The 18,779-nt window shown below is 44.6% G+C and overlaps 1 protein-coding gene across 2 annotated transcripts in view; it reads right to left on the bottom strand.

The window, feature by feature from the left end:
• Nucleotides 1–18,779, bottom strand: part of LOC136631769 (uncharacterized) — a 248,364-nt gene that overhangs the window by 223,377 nt on the left and 6,208 nt on the right. The window contains exon 2 of one of the 2 annotated variants that reach the window (XM_066606102.1): nucleotides 18,069–18,129. The exons of the other annotated variant lie outside the window; for it this stretch is intronic. The gene's annotated coding sequence lies outside the window, so the exon portion shown is untranslated. The remainder of the gene's footprint in view (nucleotides 1–18,068; nucleotides 18,130–18,779) is intronic. 2 annotated transcript variants of the gene reach the window in all.

Genomic DNA, 18,779 nt, shown 5'->3' on the forward strand with positions numbered 1-18,779 from the left:
TATTACTCTCACAAAATGCCTAACTAGTGTATATTTTCGAGCGTTTATTTCCCTTCCAGATCCTGAGAGCGAAGGAACTCATTCTGTTAAACTAGGAGATTGGGTTGTTACCAAAAGACAAGTCCACAAAGCTCTAGAACCGAGACTTGACGGTCCATGAGAAGTGTTCCTGACCACCACTACAGATGTTCAGCTAGAAGGACAAATCCAATTGGATAAACATATGCTTTCTCCGAGGTTGTTCAATCCCCCATTAAGCATGAGCCCTGGGTCTCCTCTAGCTGCCCATAGTGTGTGGATACCCTGAAACTGGATTGGGGGGATCCTAGTAAATCCTTGAATGTGCCTGGGACTGCACAGAAAGCTTAAAGGGGTTGTCCCGCGGCAGCAAGTGGGGTTATACACTTCTGTATGGCCATATTAATGCACTTTGTAATATACATCGTGCATTAAATATGAGCCATACAGAAGTTATACACTTACCTCATGGGGGGGAGGCGTAAGTGTTATACTTGAAAAAGGTCGAAACATTGTACGTCATTTGGAGGAATAAAATCAACGTTTTAATTGCACCACGGATACTGCCATCTTTCTTATCTACATGGATTGACGATTGGGGTCCTTTCTGGATCAGGACTGTCACGGTGGCTGTGCATATATCTGTCCGGCTTTATTTAGCTCTGAAGCTGTGCTGTTGGCTTTTCTCTTATTCATCCTTAGTCATGAACCAAATGTTCAAGCAGCATTCCGTGATTACACTAATCTTGGACAAAAAGGGTTAACAAATGTCTTAGCTGTAGTAGCCAGGGGGTGTAATAAGAAATATCCCAGTGAAGCTGATTGGCCTTCTAATGATAGACAGTGGTATACAGTAAGAGATTGTATTCAGCGTATTAAAGAAGAGATCATGAAAGCAGCTATTGTTGTGGGACATGCAGATGTAATGATACAGTTGCCCCCTGTGGTTGTAAGGAATAAAGTTATTAAATGTGCCCCGCCACCGTACAAGTCTGTTATAATGGCTTTATTGTTCAATCAGACTGAGCGGGAGACAGGAGCCGTCCTGGAGGCTGTCAGAAAATTGGGAGGTTTGGGAGAATGGGGCCCCCAGCAATTTTCTAACAGGGAAAGAGGAGACAGGGAACATAGTATTAATAGTAAGAATCGGGTTTCCAGAAAATAAATGTTTGTTGCATTATTGGAAGATGAGAGATACAATAGATGGCATAAGTACAGGAGACATGTGGAGGATGTACCAAGAAAGAGGGCTTAATAAGAAACTGGGGTCCCAAAATAAAAAGGGAATGATTAACCCTTTCCAATCCACTGTCTGACCTCTGAAGACATTATGATTTAAGGCTGTACAGCTCCGATGTTGGAAGACGTCCGTCAGGGTTCTCTTACTGTATATTGCCAGCCTCTCTGCTGTAGGAGCCTATCCAACGTGTCACCTCATGCAGTACTGGCTTTAGCCAGCATATAGCGCCGTTGTATTATGGCAGAAAAAGAGTAAGCCCCCTAGGAAAACCAGGATACAAATTGGATTGGAAAGGGTTAAAGATGGAGAAATTCCACAACCGGGGTGCATGGCAAGAGAGACAACCCTCCTTCCATGTCGCCGGAAAAACCCACTGCATCGAGGTTAGAGGATTTTTATTCAGAGGTAAGATCATTGATGAAAGTATTAAAACAGGAAAAAGAGGAGGAGTCACAACCAGATCATAATCCCAATCCTAATAGAACTCAAGTGAATCAAGATAGAGTGGGCAGGAAAGAGATGTTCCCAGTTTTAATAAAAGATGGGGTCCCACGGGAGAATATAGACAGGATCTGTACTAATGACATGTAGAGAATGTATAAGAAAATGGGATTATATGACCCGGGGGAAGAATTCAGGAAAAAAGTACCAGATAGACATCCAACTCCATCAATGTGGAAAGATTATAATGATCGGAATAATCTGTTCTTTAATGTGATGTTTGTCTCACTGTGTTTTTGTCTTTCATTTTCCCTTTTAAGCTAACAGGAGAAATATTCAGGCAAGGAATACTAGGATGATGATGTGCCGGCTGAGATCTTTGGTTTTGAAAACTAAATGTTTTATATGTTTTTTTTCCCTTTCTAATGATAGGTTTTATTTTACAGAGCAGAAGTCAAGACTGTTTCTTTGGAGGAAGGGAAATGCTAATGTTTGCTTGTAATAATACAAGAGCAGAACTGTGGTTATTCATTGACAAGTGATGTCACCAAACAATAGATAGAATAGACAGTGTTAGCTTTGTTTCACTATTAGAGATGAGCGAGCACCAAAATGCTCGGGTGCTCGTTACTCGGGATGAAAATTTCGCGAAGCTCGAGGGTTCGTTTCGAATAACGAACCCCATTGAAGTCAATGGGCGACCCGAGCATTTTTGTATATCGCCGATGCTCACTAAGGTTTCCATTTGTGAAAATCTGGGCAATTCAAGAAAGTGATGGGAACGACACAGCAACGGATAGGGCAGGCGAGGGGCTACATGTTGGGCTAAATCTCAAGTTCCCAGGTCCCACTATTAAGCCACAATAGTGGCAAGAGTGCCCCCCCCCCCCAACAATGTTTACTTCTGAAAAGCCCTCATTAGCAATGCTTACCTTAGCTAAGCACCACACTACCTCCAACAAAGCACAATCACTGCCTGCATGACACTCCGCTGCCACTTCTCCTGGGTTACATGCTGCCCAACCCCTGTAACGTCAGCTTTAATGCAGGTGGGCAAAAAATAAATTGGATTACACTGCAGGCGAGGGCCCAAAAAAATTGGTGTACCAACAGTACTAATGTACCTCAGAAAAATTGCCCATGCCCAACCAAGAGGGCAGGTGAAACCCATTAATCGCTTTGGTTAATGTGGCTTAATTTGTAACTAGGCCTGGAGGCAGCCCTGTTAAAATAAAAATTGGTTCAGGTGCAAGTTTCAACGCTTTAATGAGCATTGAAACGTATAAAAATTGTTTACAAAAATTATATGACTGAGCCTTGTGGGCCTAAGAAAAAATGCACGTTCGTCGTGATTACGTGAGGTTTCAGGAGGAGGAGCAGGAGGAGGAGGATGAATAGAATACACAGATTGATGAAGCTAAAAGGTCCCTGTTTTTGATGGTGATAGAGAACGATGCTTCCATCCGCGGGTGCAGCCTACGTATTGTTTAGGTATCGCTGCTGTCCGCTGGTGGAGAAGAGAAGTCTGGGGAAATCCAGGCTTTGTTCATCTTGATGAGTGTAAGCCTGTCGGCACTGTCGGTTGACAGGCGGGTACGCTTATCCGTGATGATTCCCCCAGCCGCACTAAACACCCTCTCTGACAAGACGCTAGCCGCAGGACAAGCAAGCACCTCCAGGGCATACAGCGCTAGTTCAGGCCACGTGTCCAGCTTCGACACCCAGTAGTTGTAGGGGGCAGAGGCGTCACCGAGGACGGTCGTGCGATCGGCTACGTACTCCCTCACCATCCTTTTACAGTCCTCCCGCCGACACAGCCTTGACTGGGGAGCGGTGACACAGTCTTGCTGGGGAGCCAAAAAGCTGTCAAAGGCCTTAGAGAGTGTTCCCCTGCCTGTGCTGTACATGCTGCCTGATCTCCGCGCCTCCCCTGCTACCTGGCCCTCGGAACTGTGCCTTCGGTCACTAGCGCTGTCGGATGGGAATTTTACCATCAGTTTGTCCGCCAGGGTCCTGTGGTATAGCATCACTCTCGAACCCCTTTCCTCTTCGGGTATGAGAGGCATCTTAACATGAAGTCAGCCATGTGTGCCAGGGTACCTGTACGCAACACATGGCTGTCCTCACTAGGAAGATCGCTTTCAGGATCCTCCTCCTCCTCCTCCTCCTCAGGCCATACACGCTGAAAGGATGACAGGCAAGCAGCATGGGTACCCTCAGCAGTGGGCCAAGCTATGTAAAATTATTGCAGACTGTTTCCCTCTGGACAGGATGACAGCGGTGATGTGACGGGCAACGCAGAGCCAGGAAAGAATTTTGCGCAAGCCTGCTGTAACACTTAGCTGGCTGCGTATTAATTAGGACTACTACCCCCAGCAGAGACGCAGTACACTCAGGACAGTCACAGGCAGCCCAAATAGAATGTTTTTTCCCAATTTTTTTGGGAAAAGCCAACTGCCTATATAGACAGTATATGTCTTTCACCTTTTTCACTGTCCCTGCCTCAGCACTACTGGCCCTATACTATGTAAAATTACTGCAGACTGAGGACGCAATGCTCTGCACGGCCGATATACAAAAAAAAATGTGCAACACTGCAAAAAGCAGCCTCCACACTACTGCACACGGTCAGATGTGGCCCTAAGAAGGACCGTTGGGGTTCTTGAAGCCTAAAATAACTCCTAACACTCTCCCTATAGCAACTTTAGCAAGACAGCACTTTCCCTGAACGATGTCAGAATGCATCTGTGGCGAGCCGCGGGAGGGGCCGATTTATATACTCAGGTGACACCTGATCTCGCCAGCCACTCACTGCAGGGGGGTGGTATAGGGCTTGAACGTCGCAGGAGGAAGTTGTAATGCCTTCCCTGTCTTTCTATTGGCCAGAAAAGCGCGCTAACGTCTCAGAGATGAAAGTGAAAGTAACTCGAACATCGCGTGGTGCTAGCCTCTAGTAACGAGCATCTCGAGCACGCTAATACTCGAACGAGTATCAAGCTCGGACGAGTACGTTCGCTCATTTCTATTCACTATCCATTGTGAAAGCAATGAAGAACAACCTAAATTTTAACAAGGTTTTTTGAATTTTCATTTTTTGGTGCTCCAGTGCATATGGAGTTCAGAAGAACTCATGTGTTGAAAAAACAGACATTTTTTTCGCATATTAGCTGTAGGAAAACCCTTGTTCAATGTCTAATGTTTGTCTGTGGGATGTATGGAGTACACTGTCTACTATTTCTGGCTTTGATCCGGGCCTTGCTGAGCTGGTTTCATTTTTCACCTCAGGTTGGTGATATCCTTATTGTGTGCTGTGTTGCCATACAATGTTTGTCTGTGGTCTGTCTACATGTAAATTGTTTGCATATGTTAATTGTTTGTGGATCCTGATAACATGTTTGCACCTACAAGTCTGAGACCATGCAGAACACAATACAAATGTGGGGTTTCTGAAATGTTTGCTTATTTGTGTAGATCAGAAACTTTACTGCATATTGAATGGATGGAAGATAGGGAAAGTTAGTGTGAGATGCGCATGATCAATGCCTGCGTGCTGGGATATCGTTATGTACAAATTCATTTGCATGGGTTGGAATAATAGTGTATCTATTTGGGTTTTGCTTTGTGGGAAAGTTATGAAAATTATGTGAATGTATATTGCATAACAATCTAATTGTAGAAACGTGATCATGACAAATCTAAGATTATTGAGCTACAAAGTTTGATTAATTTGGTTCGTAGTATTTGATAACATATGATAAATAAGTAATTGTACTGATGATGATGATGATAAATCTAAGGATATTGTATTGTTAACTTGATTGATTGGACTTGCAATATTTGATATTATGCTATTTGTTTAAATGACTAAGAATTCTTGAGTTCTATGTCTACTGTATATAGAAGGTATTTGTGCTGTAATGTAGAAAGATTAGGAATATTAGAAATATTCATTTGCTACAGCAGAAAACGTATCACGTCACTCCGGGCAGAGTTTGTTTCATTGATAAATTAGACCTACAGAATTTTGTTTTATCTATTTTTATGAAGGGGTGAAGAAAAGCACACAAGGTCCAGGACTGCGATTTTGCTTTTGGTTTTGTTTAATCTACCATGGACTGAATTAATTTTTCAAGTTTATTTGGGACTGTGTAACTGAGTTATTTCCGCCAGGACATTGGGACTTTCCAAGTGTGATTTAAAATTTTCATCTTCTCTAAGTGCATGCTGCATCTGCCCGTATGCTGTGACTATCCAACTGAGCCTGAAGAACTAACAAATGTGCCCGACTGCTGCTAAAGTGGGGTGATCCTCAGTCTTCTGCAGAACAACCACCAGCTGATGGCATCAAAGGAGGACTAAGCATCACAGCTCCTCCCTGAAGATCTTGGGCAACAACATGGTGTACAGAGGGCATCGGCAACTGTTGAATTTATAAAGAATAAAGGGGCTCTATAGTCATGGACATGGAGAATGGAGAAGATTGATTGACACCAATGTAATAGGCAGGAACAAATTCCTGCTTAGGGTCTGTTCTTTGGCTAACCAGGGAAAACAGTAAGGGTATAATAATCCCCTGCTTCCCCGCATCAGAGACCCTGTAGGTTAAGGGTCTAAAGAAGATCAAGTGTAGGGGAGACACTTTTGCAAAAAGAGACATTTGTATTGACTGTTTTTTGAATTTTTCATTTTTCCTCAAGCCCAGATTTGACAAGATTTGTTTTATGTTGCTGTTAAGGGTTAATCTTGTTTCTGAGTAACCTAATATGAGAAGAGAAATTTAGAAGTTAAGAAGTTCCTTATTTTAGTCCGGACCTTGCACCAGATAACGAACTAAAGTGGATAAGTTTCGTTACTGACAGTTTGTGGTCGGATGCACCCGAACCGCAGCAAATGTGTTTCCTTTCTAAGATACGTTGTTTTCGCAAGAATGAAATGTGCTAATATTCTGTTTTCCAAACTAGTCACTTGATTAAGTCATTCTTCAAAGTCGCACCCTGCGCGGGCGACGGTCTATATAAGCTGTGTGTTTCTCCAAATAAAGCAGAACTCATTTGATCCCCTGGGCTGTGTGTATAGTGGCTTCTTATGGTTCTCCTCGAGTACTCGTTATAACTTTCCTTTGAATTTGGACTCAGGCAACATCAGCACTGGTCTCCATTGAAGACCCCCCACAGTTTACTTGGCTTCCCAACGTGGGGCGGGGACTCCTCTTCACCTGCAGCCGATACCTGACAACACCAACTGCCAACAACCCAGGACCAGGATCACGGGACCCCAGATCTACAAAACACCGGTGTAGGGTAAGCCTTTGACTTGCCATTTTCAGCTCTGGGCTGCCCTGACTCGTGTCTACTGTTGACAGAAGGTTAGTCGCTGCATGTGTTATTTTCAGGTTCCCCGCCTCTTTGTGTAGTTTGTTCATGAGACTGTATTAGACGGAAGAACTCACTACTGGTATATTTTCATGCCATGTTGCCTGCAGTAATTGTTGAAATCTGTACGTTGATAGTCTGTGTCATTTTTGCCATAATTTGCTTTTACTGAATCTGTTATAATATCACCAGATGTTCCCTTAGAGGAGAGGTCTGGTCTCCCCTAAACCCCCCTAAGTAGTGACTGCTGTAGTGAGTCCGTAAAACTATTCCAGGACCAGGGACCAGGGGTCCTTAGTGTACTGTGTAATATAAGGTCCTGTATACTTAGTGATGAATAGTGGGAAATAAATTACCTTCGTGGTGGAGGAATAAATACATAAAAAATAATAATAATAATAAAAATAAGGTCTGTGTGACAAATCAAAATGGGGTCTGAACAGTCTAAGACTTATTTGACTCCCATAGAGATAATCAAGGAGAGGGAAGGGGGAGACGTATGCAGACAAGCTTATAAAATATACAAACAGATGGGAAACGTACAGAGCAAGGGGTATGCCTATATGGAAAACAGCTAGAGAAATAGCAAAAGACAGAGAAAGCAAGTTAGTCGTGGGGAGAGAATGTAGTAAGTTGTTGAGAAAAGCAGGTGTTTAGAATTTTGGGAGTTTTAGACCAGCAAGTTTGGGAAAGATTCAGAGATAGACAAAAAGGTTGGATAAAAGTATGTTAGACAGATGGATTGAGGCAAGTGTAGATACGGCAGTAAGGGGTTATTAGAGAAAGGGAATCCTCTTATAGCTTGTGTTCCTTTGGGACATAAAGCAAGTTCATGCAGAATCTGTGGACAATTATGTGACAAATAACCACTATTGTTTGTCTTGTATGTCTTGGTGTTATGTAATCTAATCTTTGTTGTACGTCTTAGTCTCCTTCATACAAGTGTAAGGGAGTTATACCCCACTCACATCTGTGGGGGCTTTTAAGAATACAAGGGTTTAAAATGCGGAAAATGTTGTGCTGTTAGAAGTTCTTAGCATGTTTTCTTTTCTATGTGTTTAACTATTCCCTGCCGTCTGTGTTTCATATCCTCCAGAGAAATTTACCTCTTATAATTACTAATGATTAATGTTGTTTAAAGTCTGAATGTTCTGGCTGCTTTCTAAAATCCTAGTTATTGTTCTGTTTCATAGAGAGATAAAATTCAGTGCCATAGAAAGGAAGACAAACGTTGATGAAATAAGAAACTTGTAATGAATTACGTGAATTATACGGTCTTAAAAATAGAAAACATATAGGGATTTTAAGGTATATTTTTGCTTTTTGTGTAACTGTCAGTTCTGTGATTGGTTGGACGTCTGTATTACTGCTAAATGCTGTTAGCACTGTACTGTCTCTGAGAGAATGTTCTGTAGGAGAGACATGCAAACGACCAGTATCGAAGGGGTGGAGCTAGATGATGTAAAAGTACGTAATGTTTCATCCCTCTCTCCTCCGAAAGGGATGGCGGTGAGAAGCTTGGGCAGTTAGGAAAAGTTTTTTTCTTCTCAAATTTGATGAGACATTGCAGGCAGGATCAGATTAATAATGAATTTGCTTAAAGAATATAATATTCCAATGTGGATAGATGTTTTTGGATTATTCTGCCTTGTTGTAATTCATGTCTCTGTTATTTGTACTGATATCTTACAAGCCTTATCTGCATCCATCAAATTCTCACCAGATGGATCGGTACGGGTTGAGACCTCAGGTGACAGTTCAGAAGAGTTTTGTAAACTAACTGCTCTCTTGGTGGATCCGGCTCATGTGTTTGTCTTGATAGCTACTGCAGAAACTCAGCTTTCCGCAGGTCCTGACAAATAGTAAGCTACCTCCAAGACAAACTCCAATTCTGCAAACCAACGGTTGTTCTCCTGGGTCATTGCTTAGCCCAAGGAACTGGACATCTGACATAGGTGATCTAGGTATTGCAGGTCAGCAATTTTTATTTTTATTTTTTTTGCAACAAGGTTCTGATCTATTTTAAATAGAATACCAGCCTGATTGTCTAGCGGTAATCGGTGCAATGACCCTTGGGATGTTGTATCGAACTTCACCCGTCCGGTGAGGCTCGCATACACCCCGGGTCTGAAATTCACCCGACCTTCTGTCGGATGGCAGCAGACCTAGCGACACCTCTCCCTGTCTTCACTCTTACGCACGCAGAGAAACAAGTTCTTAGTGTCGTTCTTTCGAGCCTTTGGGCTACCAAACAGACGGACCTCGGCAGACTGTCAGTCCCACCGGTAATGGTTTACCTAAAGGAAGGGGAAAAAGCCCCCTTGGTCCGTCAGTACCCCCTGGCACATGTCCAGGAAGATGCAATTGCAGACACTGTCTCCCTTAAGGAATGTGTCTTCCCAGGCAATACCCCTTATGTTCCCGTGAAAAAAAAAAGGGTATAAAGGGCCAGCCAGACTGTCAGTATTTGTTTGCATTTACTTTCAGAGGAAAGCAGTACTGTTGGACAGTGCTGCCATAAGGGCTCAGAATAGCCCAAAACCAGTTCACCAGATGCATGAAGCTGGTATTAGACGCCTGGCCAATTCCCGGGGGCACCGCCCTCTTGTAATATGTTGATGATTTACTTTTATGTGCTCCTGACCCAAATAGTTGCCTCAATGCATCACTAAGCCTTTTGTGTTTCCTCCATCAGTAAAGCCAGTAAAGACAAACTTCAGTTCTGCAAATCTCACGTAGTGTTCCTGGGCCACTGCCTAGGTCCAGGCACTAAACACCTGACGTCGGAGCGCACGAAGGTGGTAAGTGACATGCAACTTCCCACCTCCCATGCCCAGTTGCGTACCTTCTGGGGACTGGTTTCATACGGTCGGCCATGGATACACTCTGCCTCCATGACCATGCAGCCTCTGTACGACTGTTTGGGTTCACGGCCATTTGCCCTCACCCCGCGGGGGAAAGTACAGACAACCAGTGCACCCGCACTGGGGCTGCTAGACTATGACAAACCTTCCCAAATGTACGTCACTGAGATGGCAGGACACGCCACCGCTGTACTGACACAAATGCATGGTGACAAAAAGCGACCTGTAGCATACTACAGTGCCCATCTTGACGTGGTGGCTAGAGGGTCTCCATCATGCGTCCGAGCGGTTCTAGCAGTTCAGGCGCTACTGGACAAAAGTTCTGACGTTGTCCTAGATCACACCATGGTGATCTACACCCCACATGACATACATGGTATCCTGACACAGGTAAGCCGTAGACATCTGTCCCTTGCTAGACAGATCAAAATGGAACTTGCAGTACACTCTTCATTCAATGTCTCATTTCAACGTTGCACCACTTTGAATCCGGCCACCTTATTACCATTAGGTGACACTGATTCAAATGGGGGAGTAAGATCAGGGGACCAGCTTTTTGCAAATTCTTTGACTGATGATGAGGAGGAGGCCTTTGACGCAGAACACCAGCATGATTGTGCAGCGCTCATGGAGCAGGAGACAGCTGGGTTTGCACATGTCACTGACAAACCTCTCCTAAACCCCCACCTTGAAATGTTTGTGGATGGATCTAGATACCTGAATGACGAAGGAAGGTTTGTAACAGGTTTTGAAGTAGTCACACTGAATGAGATGCTTGTACAAAAACCACTGCCGCCACACATGTCAGCGCAGGAGGCTGAGCTCTGTGCTCTAACTGAGGCCTGTACGATTGAAAGAGGTACCACTGCTAACATCTACACTGACTCCAGGTACGCCTTTGGTACTGCACACGGTTATGGACCCATCTGGTGGTGCAGGAGCTTTCTCACGGCACAAGGCAAGCCCATTAAGAATGGTGTATCAGTAAGTAGATTAATGCAGGCCATCATGTTGCCAGAACAGGTGGCCATAATAAAGGTTAAAGCACACACGCAGTGGCAGTCACCGGAGAGCAAGGGAAATGATAGAGTAAATAAGAAATACTGTAGTGGCCAAGGCGGGAGTTGATTGGGACCCTAATAAGTGTGAGTGTGAGATACACATAATTGTGACTGTTTGCTAGGATATGGTAAATACATAACTACTAATGAAGAGGACCATGACAAATCTAGGAATATTGTGTTATAAAATTTGCTTAACTTATGTTCGCAGTGTTTGATAACATGTGAAAAATAAGTAACTGTACTGATGATGATATTGATCAATCTAAGATTATTCTATTGTAAACTTGATTGATTTGCAATGTTTGATATTATATTGTTTGTTTACATAGTAAAATTCTTGAGTTATATGTCTACTGTATGTAGAAGGTATTTGTGCTGAAATGTAGAAAGATTAGGAATAGAGATGATCGAACGTGCTCGGCCACGCCCCTTTTTCGCCCGAATACCGCGATTTCCGAGTACTTCCGTACTCGGGCGAAAAAATTCGGGGGGCGCCGTGGCGGCACGGGGGGGTAGCAGTGGGGAGTGGGGGGGAAAGGGAGAGAGAGAGGGCTCCCCCCTGTTCCCCGCTGCTCCCCCCCGCACCGCCGCGCCTCTCCCCGCCCTCCGGCGCCCCCCGAATCTTTACGCGCGAGTACTGCAGTACTCGAAAATGGCGGTACTCGGGTGCGTAAGTACTCGTAACGAGTACGTTCGCTCATCTCTAATTAGGAATATTAGAAATATTCATTTGCTACAACAGAAAATTACTGCAGTCCCTCTGGGCAGAGATTGTTTTATTGATAAATTTGACCTACAGATTTTTTATTTCATCTATTTTTATGAAGGGGTGAAGAAAAGCACACAAGGCCCCAGATTGTGATTTTGTTTTTGTTTGATTTGCCATAGACTGATTTATTCTGCATCAAGTTTATTTGGGACTGAGAAAATTTATGAACTGAGTTATTTCCACCAGGATATTTGGACTTTTGCAATTGTGATTTGAAATTTTATCTTCTCTAAGTGAATGCTGCATCTGTCCATACGCTGGCTGTCTTCACTAGGAAGATCACTTTCAGGATCCTCCTCCTCCTCCTCCTCCTCCTCCTCAGGCCATACACGCTGAAAGGATGACAGGCAAGCAGCATGGGTACCGTCAGCAGTGGGCCAAGCTGTCTCTTCCCCCTCCTCCTCATCCTCCTCATGCTCCTCCTCCTCCTCCTGAACGCGCTGAGATATAGACAGGAGGGTGCTCTGACTATCCAGCGACATACTGTCTTCCCCCGGCTCTGTTTCCGAGCGCAAAGCGTCTGCCTTTATGCTTTGCAGGGAACTTCTCAAGATGCATAGCAGAGGAATGGTGACGCTAATGATTGCAGCATCGCCGCTCACCATCTGGGTAGACTCCTCAAACTTTCCAAGGACCTGGCAGATGGCTGCCAACCAGGCCCACTCTTCTGTAAATAATTGAGGAGGCTGACTCCCACTGTGCCGCGCAAGTTGGAGTTGGTATTCCACTATAGCTCTACGCTGCTCATAGAGTCTGGCCAACATGTGGAGCGTAGAGTTCCACTGTGTGGGCACGTCGCGCAGCAGTCGGTGCACTGGCAGATTAAACCGATGTTGCAGGGTCCGCAGGGTGGCAGCGTGCGTGTGTGATTTGCGGAAATGTGCGCAGAGCTGGCGCACCTTTCCGAGCAGGTATGACAAGTGGGGGTAACTTTTCAGAAAGCGCTGAACCACCAAATTAAACACATGGGCCAGGCATGGCACTTGCGTGAGGCTGCCGAGCTGCAGAGCCGCCACCAGTTTACGGCCGTTGTCACACATGACCATGCCCGGTTGGAGGCTCAGCGGCGCAAGCCAGCGGTCGGTCTACTCTGTCAGACCCTGCAGTAGTTTGTGGGCCGTGTGCCTCTTCTCTCCTAAGCTGAGTAGTTTCAGCACGGCCTGCTGACGCTTGCCCACCGCTGTGCTGCCACGCCGCGTGACACCAACTGCTGGCGACTTGCTGCTGCTGACACATCTTGATTGCGAGACAGAGGTTACGTAGGAGGAGGAGGAGGAGGGTGGTTTAGTGGAGGAAGCATACACCCCCGCAGATACGACCACCGAGCTGGGGCACGCAATTCAGGGGGTGGGTAGGATGTGAGCGGTCCCAGCCTGCACTAAATTCACCCAATGTGCCGTCAGGGAGATGTAGTGGCCCTGCCCGCCTGTGCTTGTCCACGTGTCTGTTGTTAAGTGGACCTTGGCAGTAACCGCGTTGGTGAGGGCGCGTACAATGTTGCAGGAGACGTGGTCGTGCAGGGCTGGGACGGCACATCGGGAAAAGTAGTGGCGACTGGGAACCGAGTAGCGCGGGGCCGCCGCCGCCATCATGCTTTTGAAAGCCTCCGTTTCCACAAGCCTATACGGCAGCATCTCCAGGCTGATCAATTTTGCAATGTGCACGTTTAACGCTTGAGCGTGCGTGTGCGTGGCGTCGTACTTGCGCTTGCGCTCAAACTGTGGCGCTAGCGACGTCTGGACGCTACGCTGAGAGACATTGCTGGATGGGGCCGAGGACAGCGGAGGTGAGGGTGTGGGTGCAGGCCAGGAGACGGTAGTGCCTGTGTCCTCAGAGGGGGGTTGGATCTCAGTGGCAGGTTGGGGCACAGGGGGAGAGGCAGTGGTGCAAACCGGAGGCGGTGAACGGGCATCGTCCCACCTTGTGGGGTGCTTGGCCATCATATGCCTGCGCATGCTGTTGGTGGTGCCTCCCCAGCTGATCTTGGCGCGACAAAGGTCGCACACCACTGTTCGTCGGTCGTCAGGCGTCTCTGTGAAAAACTGCCACACCGTAGAGCACCTTGACCTCTGCAGGGTGGCATGGCGCGAGGGGGCGCTTTGGGAAACAGTTGGTGGATTATTCGGTCTGGCCCTGCCTCTACCCCTGGCCACCGCACTGGCTCGGCCTGTGCCCACACCCTGACTTGGGCCTCCACGTCCTCGCCCGCATCCACATCCTATAGGCCTACCCCTACCCCTCAGCATGGTGTATTACCAGTGATTTGATTTCCCAGGCAGGAAAGAAATTGGCGCAAGCCTGCTGTTAAACGTAGCTGGCTGCGTATGTTTTTTGTTAACGTTCTGCACCCACCACACACGTACCCAGAACGCTGAGGACTGTCAGAGGCAGGCCAAATAGAATGTTTCCCTTTTTTTTGGTAAAGAAAAGGCCCACTGCGTATATTCAATCAATAATATATGTCTTCTGGCCCTGCAAATGTGTCACAGAACTGCAGGATTGCAGAGTTATTAACTACAGCAGAGCGGTGATTTTTCCCAGGCAGGAAAGAAATTGGCGCAAGCCTGCTGTTAAACGTAGCTGGCTGCGTATGTTTTTTGTTAACGTTCTGCACCCACCACACACATACCCAGAACGCTGAGGACTGTCAGAGGCAGGCCAAATAGAATGTTTCCCTTTTTTTTGGTAAAGAAAAGGCCCACTGCGTATATTCAATCAATAATATATGTCTTCTGGCCCTGCAAATGTGTCAGAGAACTGCAGGGTTGCAGAGTTATTAACTACAGCAGAGCGGTGATTTTTCCCAGGCAGGAAAGAAATTGGCGCAAGCCTGCTGTTAAACGTAGCTGGCTGCGTATGTTTTTTGTTAACGTTCTGCACCCACCACACACGTACCCAGAACGCTGAGGACTGACAAAGGCAGGGCACATAGAATTTTTCCCTTTTTTTTAAAAGAAAAGGCCCACTGACTATATTCAATCAGATAAGAAATCTGTTCTACAGAAATGCAGTAATATGAAGTGCAGCAGAGCGGTGATTTTTCCCAGGAAGGCAGGAAATAAATTGGCGCAAGCCTGCTGTTAAACGTAGCTGGCTGCGTATGAATTTTTTACTATCTCCACCCACCACACACGTACACAGAACGCTGAGGACTGACAGAGGCAGGGCACATAGAATTTTTCCCTTTTTTTAAAAAGAAAAGGCCCACTGCGTATATTCAATCAATAATATATGTCTTCTGGCCCTGCCTACACAATTCTGTCCCTGTAGTATTACTGCAGGGCGCAATGCTCTGCACAGCCGATTTTGAAAAAAAAAAAAATGCAACACTGCTAACAGCAGCCTGCACAGTACTGCACACGGTTAAATGTGGCCCTAAGAAGGACCGTTGGGGTTCTTGAAGCCTACACTCACTCCTAACACTCTCCCTGCCTAACCACCACTTCTGTCCCTGGACTATTACTGCAGGGCGCAATGCTCTGCAGACAGCCGATTTTGAAAAAAAAAAAATGGTGCAACACTGCTAACAGCACCCTCCACAGTACTGCACACGGATAGATGTGGCCCTGAGAAGGATCGTTGGGGTTCTTGAAGCCTACACTCACTCCTAACACTCTCCCTACAGCAGCACCAGCAGCAGCACTTTCCCTCAGCTAACTCAGTCACAAGGCATCTGAGGCGAGCCGCGGGAGGGGCCGACTTTTATACTTGGGTGACATCTGATCTCCCCAGCCACTCACTGCAGGGGGAAGTTGTAATGCCTTCCCTGTCTTTCAATTGGCCAGAAAAGCGCGCTAACGTCTCAGAGAGGAAACTGAAAGTAACCCGAACATTGCGTGGTACTCGTTAAGAGTAATGAGCATCCCGAACACCCTAATATTCGCCCGAGCATCAAGCTCGGACGAGTACGTTCGCTCATCTCTAGCGAGGACAGATTCCTACTTAGGGTCTGTTCTTTGGCTAACCAGGAAAAGCAGTGAGGGCATAATAATCCTTCCTTGCTTCCCTGCATCGGAGATCCTATAGGTTTAGGATCTAAAGAAGATCAAGAGAAGAAGAAACAATTTTACAGAAAGAGACATTTGTATTCAACATCTAACGTTTTTTTTTTTTTTGTTTTTCAAGCCCAGATTTGACAAGATTGGTTTTATGTTGATAGCAAATGAAAATATAGGGAACAGTGTAATAAATGTGACATTAGATTACCTGGTTGTATATGTAATATATTATGGAAATGAAAAATATGGAAAACATTCGGAAGTTGCTAATAGAACTTGGATATAGAATCATATGTCAAAAGGTATATTGAAAATAGCTGCCAGCATAAAACAAGATAAAGATCAGGGATGGTTTAGCTTTCTTAACCCTGCCAATTGGTTCTCGAGGTTAGGAGGTTGGTTCATGGGAATTCTACAAAGTATATAACAAGTGGTAATGATAATCTTATGTGTATATATTGCAATAAAGGTAATAATTTCATGCATAGCTAAATGTACTGAAAGCCGATTTTCTGCACCCATCTAAATGTCTTGATACCATAGATGGACATAGAGTGCACCATTTCTACCTGGGGATCCGGCTGGAGCCGGATCCAACGGGTGACAGAGCCAGGAGATAATGGTGGCTCTGATGTCCAAATTGGGGATTGTTAAAGGTTACTCTTGTTTCTGAGTAACCTAATATGAGAAGAGAAATTTAGAAGTTTAGAAGTTTCTTATTTTAGTCCGGACCTTGCACCAGATAACGAACTAAAGTGGATAAGTTTCGTTACTGACAGTTTGTGGTCGGATGCACCCGAACCGCAGTAAATGTGTTTCCTTTCTAAGATACGTTGTTTTCGCAAGAATGAAATGTGCTAATATTCTGTTTTCCAAACTAGTCACTTGATTAAGTAATTCTTCAAAGTCGCACCCTGCGCGGGCGATGGTCTATATAAGCTGTGTGTTTCTCCAAATAAAGCAGAACTCATTTGATCCCCTGGGCTGTGTGTATAGTGGCTTCTTATGGTTCTCCTCGAGTACTTGTTATAACTTTCCTTTGAATTTGGACTCAGGCAACATCAGCACTGGTCTCCATTGAAGACCCCCCACATTGCTAGCAAATGAAAAGATAGGGAATAGTGTAATAAAGGTGAACGTATCATTGATATGAAACATATGGAACATTTGTAGGAAACATTTGTAAGCTGCTAATCATTCATTCATAGAATTCGATAATTAAACCATGTTATGTCAAAATGTATATTCCAGTCCTAAATTGTATGTTGATTTTATGTATCTTGATCACATTGTAAAACAGTTGTATATTTTTTTTGAGTTATAGTGGCTACAAATAGCCAAAGAGTTTGTGGTGCAAATATAACTGGCTGTTTGTAGTCCTTCATCTTGTACCCATACAGCCATGTAATGTATAAATTGTAAGGATTGTATATCTGAGTCTTATAAACTTGCTGGAGACCATGTTAATATCCTCACATAGTTTCTCCATTGTCTTGTAATTCTATCTCATTGTCTATAGAGTCTTGTGATCTATTGTCTAATTAATCATGCAAATCTATCATCATTGTCTTAAGACTGAACTAGAGCCTTAAGTATACTTAGAGCTTGGTGCTACCATTGTTTTAGGAATCAGTTTTGTTTGCCTGATCTAGTTAATGGTCAATTTGGATTGTCACCTTTTTCCAACACACAACTCAAGCAATAAATCATAAAAAGTATAAAAGACAGGACAGGGTTTTGGGAAGTTAGAAGTATTTGGGCCTGTGATGAGGAATACCCTCTCACAGTGTGGTTCCCAAGATGCCCTTTGGCTTTTCACCGTTGCTTCTCCGGTTGATGTACAAAGCAGATAAGTATTCCCAAGGCTCTTGGTGATGTAAGTATTGATGTAACCCTTGTTTAACTATTGCTTACTAAAATGTTTATGCAATTTCACCTATTTTTATGTAAATTTGTTTGATTTGATCATTTATTTATTTGCATTAATACATTTTGCTGTATCAACCCGCTTTTTCTTCCTTAAAGCCATATCTGAACTTGTTTTCCAGTTGGCAAAACAAACTTCTCCACAATAGGGAACGGACGCCCCCGACTCCACTGGGTCGTCCATTATACCTCAGGTTCCATTGCTTCCATGCTCTCATTCTAAAGAGTCTCAGAATTTCCCTCTCTTGTGAGAGGCTAAACTTCAAATGGCTGTCCCATTCTCCCCCATACCCCAAGATAGGAGGATGAAATCCTCTAGGCCATGCTCCTCCCCCTCACAGATCAAAAAAGTGCCGCTATTAGATTATCCAAATACCTTGACCAGGGAAGATGAAGCTCACACCTCATCTAAGGCATTGCAAGCCATGGTCCTGGATCTGAAAGACACCATTCAGAAAGATATTAGGGAAGCCATTTCTTCTATTCACAGTGATGTCATAGCTATAGGTGAACGCACCTCCCACCCGGAGGAAACAATGGAGGATTTTGTGACTGTTAAACATTCTGCTTGTTTAATGTGCACCTATAGATTTCTATTGGGAAGTGCCTACTTATTTTCTTTTTTATTTTGTACAAAAAGTATGATGGTGGAGTTGTGGCTGCCTCCACTTGGTCATGCACGCCCACCCAGATATGGTATCCTACTTTCCTTGGTTTTAGGTGTGAGCTCAGACCCAAGAAAAATACATTCTTAAAGGTTTCCCAGGTTAAGATTAGACCACCTGGTATTAGTGTTAGGAGACCCATCTGAAAGCCTGGTCACCTGGATGTTGGTAGATGGGGCATACTGGCATATGCCAATCTTGGGCAGCTGTAAAATAATCAAGAACTGTTGTGTGTTAGTAACAACAATCAATCAAATTATATACTAAGAACCTTGCATTATTTAATGTGGTTAGAGTATTGATTATAGGTATATATACTTCTGATAGTAAATTTATTTTGTGTGCTGTTGCTATTTTTGGTCTTGGCTTTTATTGTATGTTGCAGCCGTGGTTTAACGTACACCTATATATTTCTATTGAGA

Source organism: Eleutherodactylus coqui, chromosome 6 (assembly GCF_035609145.1).
Source record: "Eleutherodactylus coqui strain aEleCoq1 chromosome 6, aEleCoq1.hap1, whole genome shotgun sequence".
Taxonomy (NCBI): Eukaryota; Metazoa; Chordata; class Amphibia; order Anura; family Eleutherodactylidae; genus Eleutherodactylus; species Eleutherodactylus coqui.